We start from the raw sequence: 19,471 nt of genomic DNA, 5'->3' as shown, positions 1-19,471 counted from the left end.
CAAACTCTCATCGCGAGCTCACTCTATCTCACACTCTCCGAGCTCACTTTATCAATCTTAATCTCACAACTTTTGCAAATCCTAGGAACAACATTATCAATCTTACTCTAACAACATTTGCAACCATCTTTTCAGTTTAGTTGAGGTGAGATTCATTCATCGTAGCTTCCACTTTTATCTTGAGATCTCCAATTTATAAATTTAACTATTTTGTTCTGATTTAACGCATTAATTTTTATCTGTTTCTTAATTGAAAATATTAAAATAAAAGGATGGTCGTGTTTGCTGGTTTGACATGCGGTGCAAAGATGTGGCGAGACTGGTTATGGATGTTAGCGTGGAACCCGTCACTTCCTTGTGTTTCAAGACTAGTGAGACCATTTTCTTCTTTTAAATGTCATTTGTTCTTAATATTTGTTTTAGTATCTGTTTCACAAGGGATTCTAGTCATAAACTCTTTCTTTCAAGCTGAAAAGTGATTAACTAATCTTTTACTGATTGCATATAGTTGTGCTTGGTGGTGCATATTTACACTAATAACATGTTAATACCTTGACTCAAAAGATTAATAATACAAGAACTTAGTGGCAGCTTGAAAGATACATCATGCGGTTTCATATGTATTCTTTGGCTTGATAGTCTTCATTGAGGGCTTCCAATATAACTTCTTTTATGAACAGCTTGTCAACATGTTTGTGATCCTAAATTTAACAACTCCTATACCATTAACTAACACTTTATATTCCCTAAGAAGTAAAATGTTTTTTAGCTGACAAAAGTACTTTTGCTTGAAAACAGGGAATGAAGATATGATTTATGCTTCCTCAGGAACAGAAATCAAGTGTTTTGATGTGCGTCTGGTAAGCAATTTATGAGCAACAAAGAGGCTTGATTTCCAGTTTTACAAAATCATACACTCTTCTGCGTTCCACTTTCTATACTGGGTCCCTGTATATTATGTTCTGTCCTGCTGAAGGCCACAAAAGAATGGAAGCCGCTGGAGAATTATAATTATAACAAAGAGGAGATAAACAAGGTAAACAGTATGACTTGTATTCAGTTATATTGCTATGCATTTTCTTGATCTTATTGAGTGTTTCTGCTGCTCTCTTGGCATGTGAAAACGAAACACTGTGTCTTATATATCTGATTTTCCACCTGTAAATAAATGCTTGCATAACACAGGTTAATGTAAAAGGCTGAATGAATAATGTAACATTTTCATGGTTTTGCCTCACCTATTTCAGCATTTTACCATGCATAATTTTCCCATCAGTTTCTTCTTCTAGTGTTTTCTCTTGCAAATATTTGTCAAATTCTCCTAAGCTTTATAAATTCCAAGTCATTTAGTTGGACAAGTGGTAAATAAAAAAATTAATATAAAATAAATTGTGGTGTATTTGTAGACACTACTTCACACTCTCTTCTACATGTAGCTCAGAAATGTTAAGTGTAGTGTTTGTTTGAGATGCCATGTTTGTCTCTTGGTTTTCTTGCATGAGATTTTGAAATGGATATTAATCATTGTTGTGAACACTAATTTGGTTCTGTGGTTTCTTGATCTACACAAACTATTGAATCGTTAAATTGGATTGTAGCATTATACCTGAACTAATATTTGCTTGCATATTCTTCGATTCTAATATAATACAAACTGATCCTTCTATCCTTGATTCGTTGTATGGAGGTGCACTTTCTTTCTTTCTTCCCCCCCTTCTCTTTTCTCTCTTCTTTTTTTAAAAGAAAAAAAAAAGTTGGAGGTGCACGTTCATTTGTTAAGGAGTGGCCTTATGGTTCAAATTTTCATGGTCTTGCAGGTTGTATGCAACTTGAAATCCTCATTTCTTGCTGCAGCTGATGATAGTGGTGAGGTGAAGGTATGCTTCATATTTATTCAACATGTGCTGTCTGATTTCTCCTATGTAATACCATGTATATCAGTTGTTATGAGCTATCCTTTCATATTTGGTACTTTGATTAGGATCATCATGACCTTTGGAGTTTGGACACCTAAAATTTCTTTGATTTCCTGTTGGTGACATTCACCAAGTTTTCTTACTCTATTCTCTCATTAAACAAAAACATAAAAGTTAGGTTATACTTTCCTGAGAACAGAAACAGAATGTCAGGTTAGTGTAATTGAAATGTGTGAAGAATTTGCTGAATTTTAAATGTCATTTTCTATTCAATTTATGTAGCTTTAAGAATTGGCTTCAAGAATGTTTGTCCTTTAATAGGTGAATCATGTTCATATTTCCTAATATATACAGTTGTGCATCTTTGTTGAGCTGAATTTTGTGTGGTAATTCACTTGGTTTTTGCATGCTAGGCACAATTGTGATTTCTGACTTTTGTTCTGTTGACAGTCTTAATGCTATTGAGTATACTACTTCAATTGATATTTGGTCAGCTGGTTGTGTCCTTGCTGAACTGCTTTTGGGCCAAGTTTATATATGATTTTTCTCTGAGTGTTTCAATGTGGCATTTATTGCGAATCATGCAAACAATCTCTGGTTTTGTTATTATCTACTACCTATATGTCAACTGATATACAAATGGTATTACCATGTCAAGGTGCTACAATTGATGCCACCTGCTATGTTTCTACTTTTCTATTCTGGTATTACCATGTCATTATTGTCATAAGAATTTAGACCTATAATATTATGTGGTTTCAGGTCCTTGGCACACCCACTCGAGAAAAAGTCCACTGCATGAATCCAAACTACAACAACTTCAGGTTTCCACAGATAAAAGCACACCCATGGCACAAGGTTTGCATTTCTATCTCCCTTCTGCGACATGTTTTTTCATCTAATCAAAGTTGAGTAGATAGAAAGGCACATCTAATCAAAGTTGAGGAATTTTACATATGCATAAATGAAAAGATAATTTAGAAGTTTGAGGATGGTTCTACTTTTCTTCTACAGCTAGAAGCTTGTGCACACCCATTCTTTGATGAACTCCGTGAACCCAATGCTCGCTTGCCAAATGGTCGTCCATTTCCACCACTATTCAACTTTAAACAAGAGGTGACTGTGCTGGAGCTTCAAATTAGAAAAGACTCAAAAGAAGTTAGAAAAGTTGGAACGGGAGCTGAAATAGAAGAGATGGAATGAGGCTTATGTTAGCTATTATGAGAAGGTTAGAGAGTCAAGTAGTTCTAGTGTAGTTCCACTACCACCGCCACCGCCGCCACCCTCAATGTCTTCGGATGAAGACTATGATGATGATGACGATGAAGATGACACTGAAGATTATAGCAGATCGTTTTAGTATGGTTGAACAATATACTAGGAATTATAGTTAATGATCAATACATTTTGTTTATGTTTTGAATTATATTGACTTGCTTATTTATAGTACTTTTCTTTTAGTTTGATAATACGATAAATTTGTTTATTTTATGAAATATAAATATTCGAATATAAATTAGATAAAAATTTGTATTAAATTTATATTTATTTTGTATGAAAACAAGTTTATTTTGTAATTAAAAAAATAAAAAAAATTTTATTTTACCTTATGACAGATTTACAGACGGATTTTCTGTCTGTAATCAGAGTGAGATGATTTTTCAAAGTTCAAATTACAGACGGAAAATCTATCAGAAAATTCGTCTGTAATTACAGACAGAAAATCCGTCTGAAAATCCTTCTGTAATTACAGATGGAAAATTCGTCTGAAAATCCGTCTGTAATTACAAACAGAAAAAGAATTTACAGAGGAAAAATCCGTCGGTAACTGGTAAAAATCCGTCGGTAATTTTTTGACGGAAAAAATTCGTCGGTAAATAATTTCAGGCAGGACTTTTACAGAGGGACAAAATCCGTCAGTAATTTCGTCGGTAACCAAAAATTCGTCTATAATTAAGACTAAATCTGTCTGTAAATCTGTCTGTATTAATCCATTTTCTAGTTGTGATGTAAAATTATATTATAATAATTGAAAATTAAAATTATGGACAATTAACATAATTATGTATTAAATACCGATTTGATGTATAATTATAAAAAAATTGTTGACAATTACCATAATTATGTATTAAATGCTAATTTGATGTATAATAATTAATAATTAACATAATTTTATAGAAAATAAAACATAGCAACTAAAATGAAATTTGTTAACTAATTTAAACTCGATAGACAATATTTGACAATTATTTTAACATTTAATTATTGATATCTATCATCATTATCATCATCATCATCATCATCAATTGATATCATTATAAATGGGTCACCATTAATGTAACAATTTGCTACTAATAAAATTATTGTATAATGAATGAGAATTAAAATAGTATCAATATAATTAAAATCATTAAAAATATTTTTAATTGATAATTAGTTTAATAATGTATTAAATATTAATTTTATATAATTATAATAAAAATATTTTTCTAAATTAATATAATTATATATTATTCATTAAATGCTAATTGTAATATAATTATAATAAAGATATTTTTCTAAAATAAATTTAAAAGAGAAAATAGTACTTTTATTTTAAAGAAAAAATAAATTTATAAAGAATTGACACCTCATTTTTATTAATTAAAAAAAATTATTTTAGTATATTAAGTAAATAAATTTTTTCATCATCTATTAATGCTATTTCTAATTGTCTATTACCATATTGCATTTTTATAAGTGCTCCTAGTTGGAATTTTCCATAATATATTATGTTCTTTCTATTAAATAATTTTGTTAACGACTTTTTTGTTGAAATTTTCATTTGCTTTTAAATCTAATTCAAATTTAAAAATGACTTGTTTTTCATGGTCAACTAATATACTTATCTTATAATAGTCAGATTCTTCTATTATTCCTAGATTTTTAAGATAATTCAGAATATTATAGATATAAATTTAAAATAATAAAATTAAAATTTAAGAGTATTTTTTTAAAATATTTTTTTCTGTTTTTTTCTTAAGTAAAATATTATTAGCTTTTAGAAAATTAAATAATTTGTTTTTCTTAATAAAAGTATTTTTATAAAAAAGTGTATTTAAATAGGTTTAAAATTGAACAAAAGTATTTTATTTTTGAAAAAAAATTACTTTTTAATTAAAAAAAAAAGCCAATCTAAACCAACACTTATGGCCTGTTTGGAAAATTTTAAAAGTTACTTTTTTTAACTTTTGGCTTATAAAAAATAGTAGTATTAATGTCTGGTGCAATTTTTAAAATCAAATGGTAGCTTTCTAAAAAGCTATTTAAGTGTTTATAGAAAAATTAATAAAAATGACTTCTCTCATAATAATATTTTTAATCACATTTCTTTTAAAATAAGCACTTTTAAAACAAAAAAAAAAAATCAAATACAAAATAATTTATTTATAAATTTTTTAATATAAGCATTTATTGTTTAAGTTATTTTTTCAAAAGGAGTTTAATTAAACTGTTTATCCAAACGGAGCCTTACTCTTTTCATAAGAGTATGTCTAAAATAAGCATAACAACTTTGTAGGTATTAGATGTGCCACATTTTTACTATAGAATACACTAGACGTCACTAGTACATAAATAAATAAATATTTTTTAAAATACAATACTTTAAATGACAAACATAATTTTTTATTTTTGAATAATAAATATAAAACATATAAATTAAAAAAAAGACAAATTTTTTATTTATTAAAATAATTTTTTTTGCAATAAAATTTTTATAATATTAAAAAATTATATTAAAATAATATTCTAAAATGTAACATAAAAATATAAAATAATTAAATTTTATTTTATATTTTTTCACAAATAATTAGATTGTTATATTAAAATTTTATTAACTAATTACTTTTTAAAAACATTATTATATAATATAATTTTTTTTAAAATATTTATAAAAATATCATTTATTTAAAATATTATATATAATACATGAAAATTTTGAATTTTTTTATTTTTTTCAAATTAAAAAAAATTATTTTGGATAAAAAATAAAACAAAAAAAAAAAGAAAATGAGGTTAGTTTGAACATGGTGGGTGTAAGACCCGGTTAATTAACGGCTAATTAACCCATAAATGAGAATTTATTCTAGAAAGTCAAAAATGTGATTTTTATGGCTAAATATGATAGAGGAGATTGAGACGAGAATTTCGGTACCAATTTTATAGAAATCGGACCAAGATTGGACCGAACGGGCCAAACCGGGCCAACCGGACCCAAAGTGGGCCTTTGGCCCAACTAAACTAAACCAAAACCCTAGTTTTCAGCACTCTCTCTCCTCATTTGAGACACTCACACGCTGAAAATGGAGGCCATGGTGGGAGGAACACTCTCTCAAGTTCTCTCCCTTGGTTGATCTTCAAACCACCATAACTTTTGATCTAGAGCTCCGATTGCCGCACCGTTTGCGGTCACACATTCACCGCGGAGAGCTCTACAAAACTCATACAATCAATCTTGAGGTAAGCTACATTTTGCTCTTCGAAATTCCAGCCCTTGTTTTTGAGTTTCATGGATGAAATATTGAGATTTTGGGCTTTTTGATGTTATAGGACCCAACTCTCTTGAAGGAGAATGTTAATCTTGTCTCCTTGGACCTTAGGTGTGGTAAGATTCTCAACCCTAGTGTAATTTGTTGTTCTATGAGGTTTGGGTATTGAGATGTTGTGTATGGGTATGATGATTGTGGCTTAGGTTGTGTATATGTGAATATTGGAGCTTGATTGGTGACTTTGGAAAGCTTGGGAGAGGGTTTTGTGTGATAAAATCTGTTCTTGGAGGTGTTGATACCTTGAGAGCTTGTGGACAAGCGGTTTGGAAGTGCTCCGGTTGAGCTTGGAAAATCGGCTAAAGTATGGTCTCTGTTTCTCGTATCTAATATGTAATGTGGTAGGAAATACTTAGGCTAGAGGCCCTAAGATAGGCATTGAATGGTTGATGTTATTAAATGGTTGAGATATATGATGTGATCATATATGTGATTATGAATATTGATGCCTTGATTTTGTGATATGTGAGAAAATGCATGTTGTGATATATGCTTGATGAATGATTAAGGTTGAATTGGTAGGTGGTACCATATTAATGGTGAGTATGATGTTGATTATGTATAATGATGGTTGATTGGAAATGGTATTATTGGAAATTAGGATGAGGGAGGATGTATGACATGATATTGTGTTCGTCCTTTAGCCATTTGATTGAGAAGTGTTAAAAAGGGTTGGATGGTGATTTTGGAAAATTTGGTAAAATGTCAATGTGTGAGTTGAGGATGGCTTGATGTTGATTTTGGTACATTTTGATTGATTTCAAAGAAAAGGGATGAAATTGGCATGTTTTGATTGATTTTGAAAAGAGTTGAAAGTGGCTTGTTTTGAAAATGGCACTTTATGGTTTTGTATGAAAATATGGTTTTTAGGCATACTTTGATGGGACATAACTTGGACTACGGAACTCTGATTTGTGCCAAATCTGTTCAGAAATGAAATTGGATCCGGGATGTTCATGCCGTTCAAAGAACGGGTGAAAAACGATTTAAAATGAGAAAGTTATGTCCGTCGGAAGATTGGGGGTTGAATCTGTAAATTCTGCAGCTTTTAACTTAGAAAATTTTTAGTAGAATGTACCAGAGAGTGGTGTACGCGAGCGCGTCGATGCCCTGTACCAAATGCTCAGCCATTTTCCCGAGAGTTGTACCAGAGTTGTGCCAGTTTTGTGCCTGGGGCGCAAGAGCACCCACGCGTACGCGTGGTTGACACTCGCGCGTCGTTTGGCTATTTTTCAACCCCCGCGTCTGCGCGTATGACGCTTGCGCGTCGATGAGATTTTGTGGCCATCCACGCGTACGCGTGGAGTGCGCGTACGCGTGGCCCTGTTTTCATCCCAAAGTTAATTTTTTAGTTTTCAAAGCCAAATTTCATACTTTTAAGCCTCCGATCTCACCACTTATGTCTTAAATCGTTATAATATGCCTAGCTATGAGCAAGGGGCTAGTAAATGTGGTAACTTGCGAGTGAAGCAAGGGAAAAATGAATGATCAATGAGGATCAAAGATGATTATGTGAGATGCGGAGGATAGCGGTGGAAGTGCTAGTTGTGCCATGGGCCGAAGGGCCGTAATTGTTAATGAATTGGCTGGTTATGGATTTAACCGTGAGCCGGATGGCTAGATTATTGCCGTGTTACGGCGGAGCCATGATTATAGCTAAGTATAAATGCATATATGCTGTTGAATGAATTGTGAATGTTTGCACTTCCACCATCGGAGATGAGGGTTTCCCTGGGAGGAAGCAGTGGCTAGCCACCACGTGCTCCAGGTTGAGACTCGAAGCTCTTTTGACCCTATGTCGTAAGTGTGGCCGGGCACTGTGAAAGGCCCGGATGAGCTCGCCCCCGTAAATATTCACCCGTGAGGGTGATGGATATGGATCATGATTATGATCAAGTTTATGATGAGTATAACTCGAGTTGGGGATGCGTGACAGAGGGACAGTCCAATGGTTAGCTACCAGGACTTGTCGGGTTGGCTCTATAACCGACAGATGATATCATCAGCCACTAGGGATAGGCATTTATCATATGCATACTATATGAATTGTTTGAGATTGCCTATTTGATTGCATATTACTTGCTAATTGTCTAAATGCCTTATCTGTTCCTATTTGTAAATCTCTTGTCTGATATAACTGTGTTTGCTATATTATACTCCTGCTGGTGGTTGGGAGGTCTGAAGGAATTGGAAAGGGAAGTATTAGTTAGACTGAAGGATCCTTAGTCAGTTGCCACTTACGGTTTAGTTTGTTTATAAGCTTTGATATTATCTGGAGGAAGTTCTAGGATTGCTGATGAGAGAACTTTTGCGTGGTCTAGAAATTTGCGGATAAATCCTCGTTGCAAGTATAGTTTCTAAACCTTCAAAAGTCCTTTCATACAAATGTTTTGGTTGTCACAAGTAACAAACCCCTTTGAAATTGATAACCGAGTATTCAAACCTCGGGTCGTCTTCTCAAGGAATTACAGGGAGGTATGTTCTTATTATTGGTTATGAGTTTGTAAATTGGGGTTTTGGAAGTAAGGAGGGAATATGTTATATGACAAGTAAAATAAAATAATAATAATAAAATCTCTTGGCAAGGTATAAGAATTGGAATTCCTATCCTAGTTATCCTTATCAAGTGTGAATAGAATTGGATTTTAATCCCACTTGGTCAGCCTTTATTAAACAAAGGAAGGTTAAGTGGACTGATTAGCTTGATTCTCAAGTCCTAGTCAACTCCTGTGGAGAGACTAGTGTTAGAGCAATCCTAGCTAAAGCAAAATCTGCCAATTTCAATCACTTGCTGAGTTTGATAACTCAAGTACTACCAATCACTTGACCAAAGCCAAAAGGGAGAAAAATATCTAAATTAAATTAAAAGCATCAATATAAGCAAAGCAATCTTAAATCTGAAAATACCTCGAATTGCATTAACAAAAGAAATTAAATCTGGCATAGATGTTCATAAATTAAATTGAGAAAATAAATAAAAATAAAGAACCTGGGATTGAGAGTCACTCCTAAAACTAAGAGAAATCCTAAATCCTAATCCTAAGAGAGAGGAGAGAACCTCTCTCTCTAAAAACTATATCTACTCCTAAAATTGTAAATATGAGAGCCCTCTCATGAATGGATGCAGTCTCCCACTTTATAGCCTCTAATCTGTGTTTTCTGGGCCGTAAACTGGGTCAGAAACAGTCCAGAATTCGCTGGTTTCGAATTTTGCCACGCTGGATTTCCGTCACTGCGACACGGCCGCATGGATCATGCGGTCGCATCACCTAACGTCAGGGAAAATATAACTTATTATTAATCAAATCGAAGCCCCGGACGTTAGCTTTTCAACACAACTAGAACCGCGTCATTTGGATCTCTGTAGCTAAAGTTATAGCCGTTTGAGTGCGAAGAGGTCAGGCTGGACAGCTTAGCAATTTCTCTAACTTCTTGTATTCCTTCCACTTTTGCATGCTTCCTTTTCATCCTCTGAGCCATTCCTGGCCTGTAATCTCAGAAATCACTTAACACACATATCAAGGCATCTAATGGTAATAAGAGAGGATTAATATTAGCAAATTAAGACCAAAGAAGCATGTTTTCAATCAAAGCACATAATTAGGAAGGTAAATGTAAAACCATGCAAATATTATGAATAAGTGGGTAAAGAGTTGATGAAATCCACTCAATTGAGCACAAGATAAACCATAAAATAGTGGTTTATCAATTTCCTTCGGCTTTCCTCTATTATTATTATGTATTATATATGTGGAAGCTGTTACCATGCTGGGGACCTCTGGTTCTCCCCCATGCGGATTTTGTGGTTTTCAGATGCAGGGCGTGAGGTTTCTCGCTGAAGCATGCTGGAGGCTTCTGGATTAGTAAAGATTCTTGTTCTCGGGACTCTGTTTTGGTTTATATGTTTTGCTTAGATACTTTTATCTCCACTAAATAATACAAACTGTGATGACTCCTCTTATAGGAGATTTTTGGAGAATAGGGTTCTGTATGTGTCCCTTTGGGTTTCCTTTGGGGTTTCCTTATTTTATTTATATGTATATATATATTTTACTATGCTCGGACCGGTTATCTTCGCAACCGGATTTTGAGTCTCGATATTCCAGTTTTTGACACTCCTTTGTATATATATAATCTCGTGTTAACTTATCCTTTGCTCGTTGCGTTATCGACCGGAGTGTTGCGCTTTCGAGTTGCAATTTTTGTTTACCCCTTTTTCTACAAAGGCTCCTAGTTATAATCTTTATTCACACTACTATACGTACTAGATTTTTGTTTTAGAGGTCGTAATGCCTTGCCATCTCTGGATTATGACTTAAGCATAAGACTCTGTATGGTAGGGTGTTACATTATGGTATCAAAGCATTTCGTTCCTGTAGAGCCTGAGGGACGGACTGACTATGCTTCTGTGCATTCTCTGTATGTGTGTTATGTGCTGTTAGTATATTGGTGTGCAGAAATTGTGATTACACTTTTGCTTATGTAAAATTCATCGCTCTTTCTTTCCCTGGTAATGGCGCCAAAAATATGATGCCAATACCATGGTTCACAACTTCGCACAACTAACCAGCAAGTGCACTGGGTCGTCCAAGTAATACCTTACGTGAGTAAGGGTCGAATCCCACGGAGATTGTTGGTATGGAGCAAGCTATGGTCACCTTGCAAATCTCAGTCAGGTAGGGTCAAATGTGATTGGATTAGATAATTAAAAGATAAATAATAAAGGATAGAAATACTTATGTAAATCATTGGTGAGAATTTCAGATAAGCGAATAGAGATGCTTTCGTTCCTCTGAACCTCTGCTTTCCTGCTGTCTTCATCCAATCAGTCTTACTCCTTTCCATGGCTGGCTTTATGTAATGCATCACCATTGTCGAGGGCTACTTTCGGTCTTCTCTCGGGAAAATGATCCAAATGCCCTGTCACAGCACGGCTAATCGTCTGGAGGCATCACCCTTGTCAATGGTTACATCCTATCCTCTCAGTGAACATGGTCAACGCACCCTGTCACGGCACGACTATTCATCTGTCGGTTCTCGATCATGCTGGAATAGGATTTACTATCCTTTTGCGTTCTGTCACTACGCCCAGCAATCGTGAGTTTGAAGCTCGTCACAGTCATTCACTCATTGAATCCTACTCGGAATACCACAGACAAGGTTTAGACTTTCCGGATTCTCTTGAATGCCGCCATCATTCTAGCTTACACCACGAAGATCCCAATATCTCGGACTCGGTCCCTTGTATTAGTAATCTAAGAGATATTCGTTCAATCGAAGGTAGAACAGAAGTGGTTGTCAGGCACGCGTTCATAGGGAATGATGATGATTGTCACGTTCATCACATTCAGGTTGAAGTGCGAATGAATATCTTAGAAGTGAAATAAGATGAATTGAATAGAGAACAGTAGTACTTTGCATTAATCTTTGAGGAACATCAGAGCTCCACACCTTAATCTATGGAGTGTAGAAACTCTACCGTTAAAAATACATAAGTGAAAGGTCCAGGCATGGCCGAATGGCCAGCCCCCCTGATCTAAGAACCAGGCGTCCAAAGACGATCAAAAGATCAAAAGATAATCCAAAGATGTCTAATACAATAGTAAAAGGTCCTATTTATAATAAACTAGTCACTAGGGTTTACAGAAATAAGTAATTGATGCATAAATCCACTTCCGGGGCCCACTTGGTGTGTGCTTGGGCTGAGCTTGAGTGTTGCACGTGTAGAGGTCCTTCTTGGAGTTGAACGCCAGCATTTGTGCCAGTTTGGGCGTTCAACTCTGGTTTTGGATCCTTTTCTGGCGCTGGACGCCAGAATTGGGCAGAGAGCTGGCGTTGAATGCCTGTTTGCGTCGTCTATTCTTGAGCAAAGTATGGACTATTATATATTGCTGGAAAGCCCTGGATGTCTACTTTCTAACGCAATTGGAAGCGCGCCATTTCGAGTTCAGTAGCTCCAGAAAATCCACTTTGAGTGTAGGGAGGTCAGAATCCAACAGCATCAGCAGTTCTTTTTCAACCTCTGAATCTGATTTTTGCTCAAGTCCCTCAATTTCAGCCAGAAAATACCTGAAATCACAGAAAAATACACAAACGAATAGTAAGGTCCAGAAATGTGAATTTAACATAAAAACTAATGAAAACATCCCTAAAAGTAACTAGATTCTACTAAAAACATACTAAAAACAATGTCAAAAAGCGTATAAATTATCCGCTCATCACAACACCAAACTTAAATTGTTGCTTGTCCCCAAGCAACTGAAAATCAAATAGGATAAAAAGAAGAGAATATACTATAAATTCCAAACTATCAATGAAACATAACTCCAATCAAATGAGCGGGACTTATAGCTTTTTGCCTCTTGAATAGTTTTGGCATCTCACTTTATCCATTGAGGTTCAGAATGATTGGCATCTATAGGAACTTAGAGTTCAGATAGTGTTATTGATTCTCCTAGTTCAGTATGATGATTCTTGAACACAGCTTCTTTATGAGTCTTGGCCGTGGCCCTAAGCACTTTGTTTTCCAGTATTACCACCGGATACATAAATGCCACAGACACATAATTGGGTGAACCTTTTCAGATTGTGACTCAGCTTTACTAAAGTCCCCAATTAGAGGTGTCCAGGGTTCTTAAGCACACTCTTTTTTTTTTCTTTGGACCTTGACTTTAACCGCTAAGTCTCAAGTTTTCACTTGACACCTACACGCCACAAGCACATGGTTAGGGACAGCTTGGTTTAGCCGCTTAGACCAGGATTTTATTCCTTTAGGCCCTCCTATCCACTGATGCTCAAAGCCTTGGGATCCTCTTTATTTGCCCTTGCCTTTTGGTTTTAAGGGTTATTGGCTTTTTGCTCTTGCCTCTTGGTTTTAAGAGCTTTTTGCTTTTTCTGCTTGCTTTTTCTTTTTCTTTCTATTTTTTTTCGCCTATTTTTTCCTTTTTTTTCTGCAAGCTTTGTTCTTTGCTGCTTTTTCTTGCTTCAAGAATCATTTTTATGATTTTTCAGATTATCAGATAACATGTCTCCTAGTCATCATTCTTTCAAGAGCCAACATATTTAACATTCTTAAACAACAACTTCAAAAGACATATGCACTGTTCAAGCATACATTCAGAAAACAAGAAGCATTGTCACCACATCAATATAATTAAGCTAAGTTCAAGGATAAATTCGAAACTCATGTACTTCTTGTTCTTTTGAATTAAAACATTTTTTTATTTAAGAGAGGTGATGGATTCATAGGACATTTATAACTTTAAGACAAAGTTACTAACTACTAATGATCATGTAATGAGGACACAAACATAGATAAGCACATAACATAGAAAACAAAAAACAGAAGAAATAAGAACAAGGAATGAATCCACCTTAGTGATGGTGGCGTTTCCTTCTTGAGGAACCAATGATGTCCTTGAGCTCTTCTATGTCTCTTCCTTGTCTTTGTTGCTCCTCCCTCATTGCTTTTTGATCTTCTCTTATTTCATGAAGCATGATGGAGTGCTCTTGATGTTCCACCCTTAATTATCCCATGTTGGCACTTAATTCTCCTAGGGAGGTGTTGATTTGCTCCCAATAGTTTTGTGGAGGAAATTGCATTTGAGGCATCTCCGGGATCTCATGGTGATGAGCTTCTTGCGCCTCTTGAGCTCCATGAATGGGCTCTCTTGCTTGCTCCATCTTTTTCTTAGTGATGGGCTTCTCTTCCTTAATAGGAATGTCTCCTTCTATGAAAGCTTCAGCTGAGTAACATAGATGGCAAATAAGATGAGGAAAAGCTAGCCTTGCCATGGGGGATGACTTTTCGGCTATTTTGTAGAGTTCATTAGAGATGACTTCATGAACTTCTATTTCCTCTCCAATCATGATGCTATGAATCATGATGGCTCGATCCACAGTGACTTCAAATCGGTTACTAGTGGGATGATGGAGCATTGGATGAATTCCAACCATCCTCTAGCCACAGGCTTGAGGTCCAATCTTCTTAGTTGAACCGGTTTGCCTTTGGAGTCAATCTTCCATTGAGCTCCTTCCACACATATATCCATAAGGACTTGGTCCAACCTTTGATTAACGTTGACCCTTCTAGTGTAGGGGCTTTCATCTCCTTGCATCATAGGCAAGTTAAACGCCAACCTCACATTTTCCGGACTAAAATCTAAGTATTTCCCCCGAACCATTTTAACATAGTTCTTTGGATCCGGGTTCTTACTTTGATCATGGTTCTTGGTGATCCATGCATTGGCATAGAACTCTTGAACCATTAGGATGCCGACTTGTTGGATGGGATTTGTTAGAACTTCCCAACCTCTTCTTTGAATCTCATGTCGGATCTCCGGATACTCATTTCTTTTGAGTTTGAAAGGGACCTCAGGGATCACCTTTTTCTTGGCCACAACATCATAGAAGTGGTCTTGATGGGCTTTGGTGATGAACCTTTCCATCTCCCATGACTCGGAGGTGGAAGCTTTTGTCTTCCCTTTTCCTTTCTTAGAGGATTCTCTGGTCTTAGGTGCCATCAATGGTAATGAAAAAACAAAAAGCTTATGCTTTTACCACACCAAACTTAGAATATTGCTCGCCCTCGAGCAATAAAAGAAAGAATAGAGGAAGAAGAAGAAGAAGATATGGAGGAAAGGGGGAAGGTGTTGTGTTTCGGCCAAGAAGAGAAGAGAGGGTTGTGGTGTGTGAATTTGAAGAAGAATGGAGGGCTTTATATAGGGAAGGGGGGAAGGTTTCGGCCATATGGGTGGGTTTGGGTGGGGAATTGGTTTTGAATTTTGAAGGTAGGTGGGGTTTATGAGGTAGGTTTATGGGGAAGAGTGGATGGATGTGAGTGGAGAAGAGGTGATGGGGAAGAGAGATTGAGGTGATTGGTGAAGAGTTTTGGGGAAGAGTGTTTATGGGATTGTGTGAAAGAGGGGTGAGAAGAAGTGAGTGGAGGTAAGTGGGGATCCTGTGGGGTCCACAGATCCTGAGATGATCCTGTGGGGTCCATAGATCCTGAGGTGTTCAAGTATCTACAACCTTGCACCAAATTAGGCATGTAAAATGCCTTTGCACACATCTCTGGGTGTTCAGCGCCAGGTTGGTTCCCATTTTGGGCGTTCAACGCCCATTTGTTGCCATTTCTGGTGTTGAACGCCAGAACCATGCTTGTTCTGGGCGTTCAGCGCCTAGATGCTACCCATTTTGGGCGTTCAGCGCCAGAACCATGCTCTGTTCTGGCGTTGAACGCCAGGCAGATGCTTCCTCCAGGGTGTGATTTTTCTTCTGCTGTTTTTTATTCCGTTTTCAATTTTTATATTTATTTTGTGACTCCACATGATCATGAACCTATAAAGACATATAACTAAGAAAAATATAGTTAGATAAATAAAAATTGGGTTGCCTCCCAACAAGCGCTTCTTTAATGTCAGTAGCTTGACAGTGGGCCCTCATGGAGCCTCACAGATGTTCAGAGCATTGTTGAGACTCTCCAACACCAAACTTAGAGTTTGGATATGGGAGTTCAACACCAAACTTAGAGTTTGGTTGTGGCCTCCCAACACCAAACTTAGAGTTTAATTGTGGGGGCTTTGGTTGACTCTGCTTTGAGAGAAGCTTTTTATGCTTCTTCTCCATGGATGCAGAGAGAGATCCTTGAGTTGTAAACACAAGGTTGTCCTCATTTAATTGAAGGATCAATTCTCCTCTGTCCACATCAATCACAGCTCTTGCTATGGCCAGGAAAGGTCTTCCTAGGATGATGGATTCATCCTCTTCCTTTCTAGTATCCAAGACTATGAAATCAGCAGGGATGTAAAGGCCTTCAACCTTTACTAACACGTCCTCTACTTGTCCATAAGCCTGTTTTCTTGAATTGTCTGCCATCTTTAATGAGATTTTAGCAGCTTGCACCCCATAGATTCCCAGTTTCTCTATTATAGAGAGGGGCATGAGGTTTATTCCTGAACCAAGGTCACACAGAGCCTTAAAGATCATGGTGCCTATGGTACAAGGTATTATGAACTTTCCAGGATCCTGTCTCTTCTGAGGCAATGTCAGTTGATCCAGATCACTTAGTTCATTGGTGAACAAGGGAGGTTCATCTTCCCAAGTTTCAATACCAAATAATTTGGCATTCAGCTTCATGATTGCACCAAGAAACTTGGCAGTTTGCTCTTCAGTAACATCCTCATTCTCTTCAGAAGAGGAATACTCATCAGAGCTCATGAATGGCATAAGGAGGTTCAATGGAATCTCTATGGTCTCTAGATGAGCCTCAGAGTCCTTAGGTTCCTCAGAGAGAAGCTCCTTATTGATCACTGGACGTCCCAGGAGGTCTTCCTCCTTGGGATTCACGTCCTCCTCTCCCTCATTAGGTTCGGCCATTTTGGTTATGTCAATGGCCTTGCACTCTCCTTTTGGATTTTCTTCTGTATTGCTTGGGAGAGTGCTAGGAGGGATTTCAGTGATCCTTTTACTCAGCTGGCCCACTTGTGCTTCCAAATTTCTAATGGAAGACCTTGTTTCATTCATGAAACTCACAGTGGCCTTAGATAGATCAGAGACTAAGTTTGCTAAGCTAGATGGATTCTGCTCAGAATTCTCTGTCTGTTGCTGAGTGGATGATGGAAAAGGCTTGCTATTGCTAAACCTGTTTCTTCCACCATTATTAAAGCCTTGTTGAGGCTTTTGATCCTTCCATGAGAAATTTGGATGATTTCTCCATGATGAGTTATAGGTGTTTCCATAAGGTTCACCTAAGTAATTCACCTCTGCTATTGCAGGGTTCTCAGGATCATAAGCTTCTTCTTCAGAAGATGCCTCTTGAGTACTGTTGGATGCAGCTTGCATTCCATTCAGACTCTGAGAAATCATATTAACTTTCTGAGTCAATATTTTATTCTGAGCCAATATGGCATTCAGAGTATCAACCTCAAGAACTCCCTTCTTCATAGGCGTCCCATTATTCACAGGATTCCTCTCAAAAGTGTACATGAACTGGTTATTAGCAACCATGTCAATGAGTTCTTGAGCTTCTGCGGGCGTTTTCTTTAGGTGAATGGATCCACCTGCAGAAGTATCCAATGACATCTTAGATAACTCAGACAGACCATCATAGAATATATCCAGGATGGTCCATTCTAAAAGCATGTCAGAAGGACACTTTTTGGTCAACTGTTTGTATCTTTCCCAAGCTTCATAGAGGGATTCACCTTCTTTCTGTCTGAAGGTTTGAACATCCACTCTAAGCTTGCTCAGCTTTTGAGGAGGAAAGAACTTGGCTAAGAAAGCCGTGACCAGCTTATCCCAAGAGTTTAGGCTGTCTTTGGGTTGAGAGTCCAACCACACTCTAGCTCTGTCTCTTACAGCAAAAGGGAAAAGCATGAGCCTGTAGACTTCAGGATCTACTCCATTAGTCTTAACAGTATCACATATCTGCAAGAACTCAGTTAAGAACTGAAAATGATCTTCAGATGGAAGTCCATGAAACTTGCAGTTCTGCTGCATCAGAGAAACTAATTGAGGTTTCAGCTCAAAGTTGTTTGCTCCAATGGCATGAATGGAGATGCTTCTTCCATGTAAATTAGAATTAGGTGCAGTAAAGTCACCAAGCATTCTCCTTGCATTATTATTATTTTCGGCTGCCATCTCCTCTTCCTGTTCGAAAATTTCTGAAAGGTTCTCTCTGGATTGTTGTAATTTAGCTTCTCTTAGTTTCCTCTTTAGAGTCCTTTCAGGTTCTGGATCTGCTTCAACAAGAATGTTCTTGTCCTTGCTCCTGCTCATATGAAAAAGAGAGAACAGAAAAATAATAATAATAGGGGTCCTTTTTACCACAGTATAGAGGTCCCAATGTGAGTAGAAGAAAAGAAGAAGAAGAAATTCCAACACAGATGGAAGAGGGGGTTCGAATTTGGGCGAAATGAAGTGTTAGTAGATGAATGAATAAATAGAAGGAGATGAGAGAGAAGGGGAATTTTCGAAAATGATTTTTGAAAAAGAGTTAGTGATTTTCGAAAATAGTTTTTGAAAAATGTTAGTAATTTTCGAAAATTAAGATTTAAAAATTGAAATAATTAGTTAATTAAAAAAAATTTTAAAAAAGGGGGAGATATTTTCAAAAATTAGAGAGAGAGAGAGTTAGTTAGGTAGTTTTGAAAAAGATAGAAACAAACAAAAAGTTAGTTAGTTAGTTGAAACAAATTTTGAAAGTCAATTTTGAAAAGATAAGAAGTTAGGAAGTTAGAAAAGATATTTTGAAATCAAATTTTTGAAAAAGATATGATGAGAAGATATTTTTGAAAAGATAGGATAGAAATTAGTTTTTTTAAAAAAAGATTTGATTTTTAAGATCACAATTAATGACTTGATTCACAAGAAATCACAAGATATGATTCTAGAACTTAAAGTTTGAATCTTTCTTAACAAGCAAGTAACAAACTTGAAATTTTTGAATCAAAACATTAATTGTTATTGTTATTTTCGAAAATATGATGTAAAATTAAGAAAAATATTTTTGAAAAATATTTCTGGAATTTTCGAAAATAATTAAGAAATTTGAAAAAGATTTGATTTTTGAAAAAGATTTTGAAAAAGATAAGATTTTCAAATTGAAAATTTGATTTGACTTCATAAGAAACAACTTGATTTTAAAATTTTTTTTTGAAAAAGTCAATCCAAATTTTCGAATTTGATGAGAGAAAAAGGGAAAGATATTTTTTTTTATTTTTTGAATTTTTAATGATGAGAGAGAAAAACAAGAAAAATGAAGCAATGCATGAAATTTTTAGATTAAAATAATGAATGCATGCAAGAATGCTATGAATGTCAAGATGAACACCAAGAACACTTTGAATGTCAAGATGAACACCAAGAACATATTTTTGAAAAATTTTTAATGCAAGGAAAACACGCAAGACACCAAACTTAGAATTCTTTAATGCTTAGACACTAAGAATTCAAGAATGCATATGAAAA

General features: G+C 35.7%; 1 long non-coding RNA gene and 1 other non-coding gene across 2 annotated transcripts; both read left to right on the top strand.

Annotated features, from left to right (window-relative positions):
* Window positions 1-269: 269 nt before the first annotated feature.
* On the top strand, window positions 270-1,150 carry LOC140180798 (uncharacterized). Its single transcript, XR_011874764.1, has 3 exons — window positions 270-371; window positions 799-860; window positions 977-1,150. It is a non-coding gene; the product is annotated as an uncharacterized lncRNA (long non-coding RNA).
* Window positions 1,151-17,638: 16,488 nt separating this feature from the next.
* Window positions 17,639-17,746, top strand: LOC112767933 (small nucleolar RNA R71). The gene has a single exon (XR_003185372.1). It is a non-coding gene; the product is annotated as a small nucleolar RNA R71 (small nucleolar RNA).
* The last annotated feature ends 1,725 nt before the right edge of the window (window positions 17,747-19,471 follow it).

The sequence above is a fragment of the Arachis hypogaea genome, chromosome 17 (genome assembly GCF_003086295.3).
Source record: "Arachis hypogaea cultivar Tifrunner chromosome 17, arahy.Tifrunner.gnm2.J5K5, whole genome shotgun sequence".
NCBI classification, from domain to species: Eukaryota; Viridiplantae; Streptophyta; class Magnoliopsida; order Fabales; family Fabaceae; genus Arachis; species Arachis hypogaea.
This window is presented reverse-complemented; position numbering and strand designations above follow the sequence as displayed.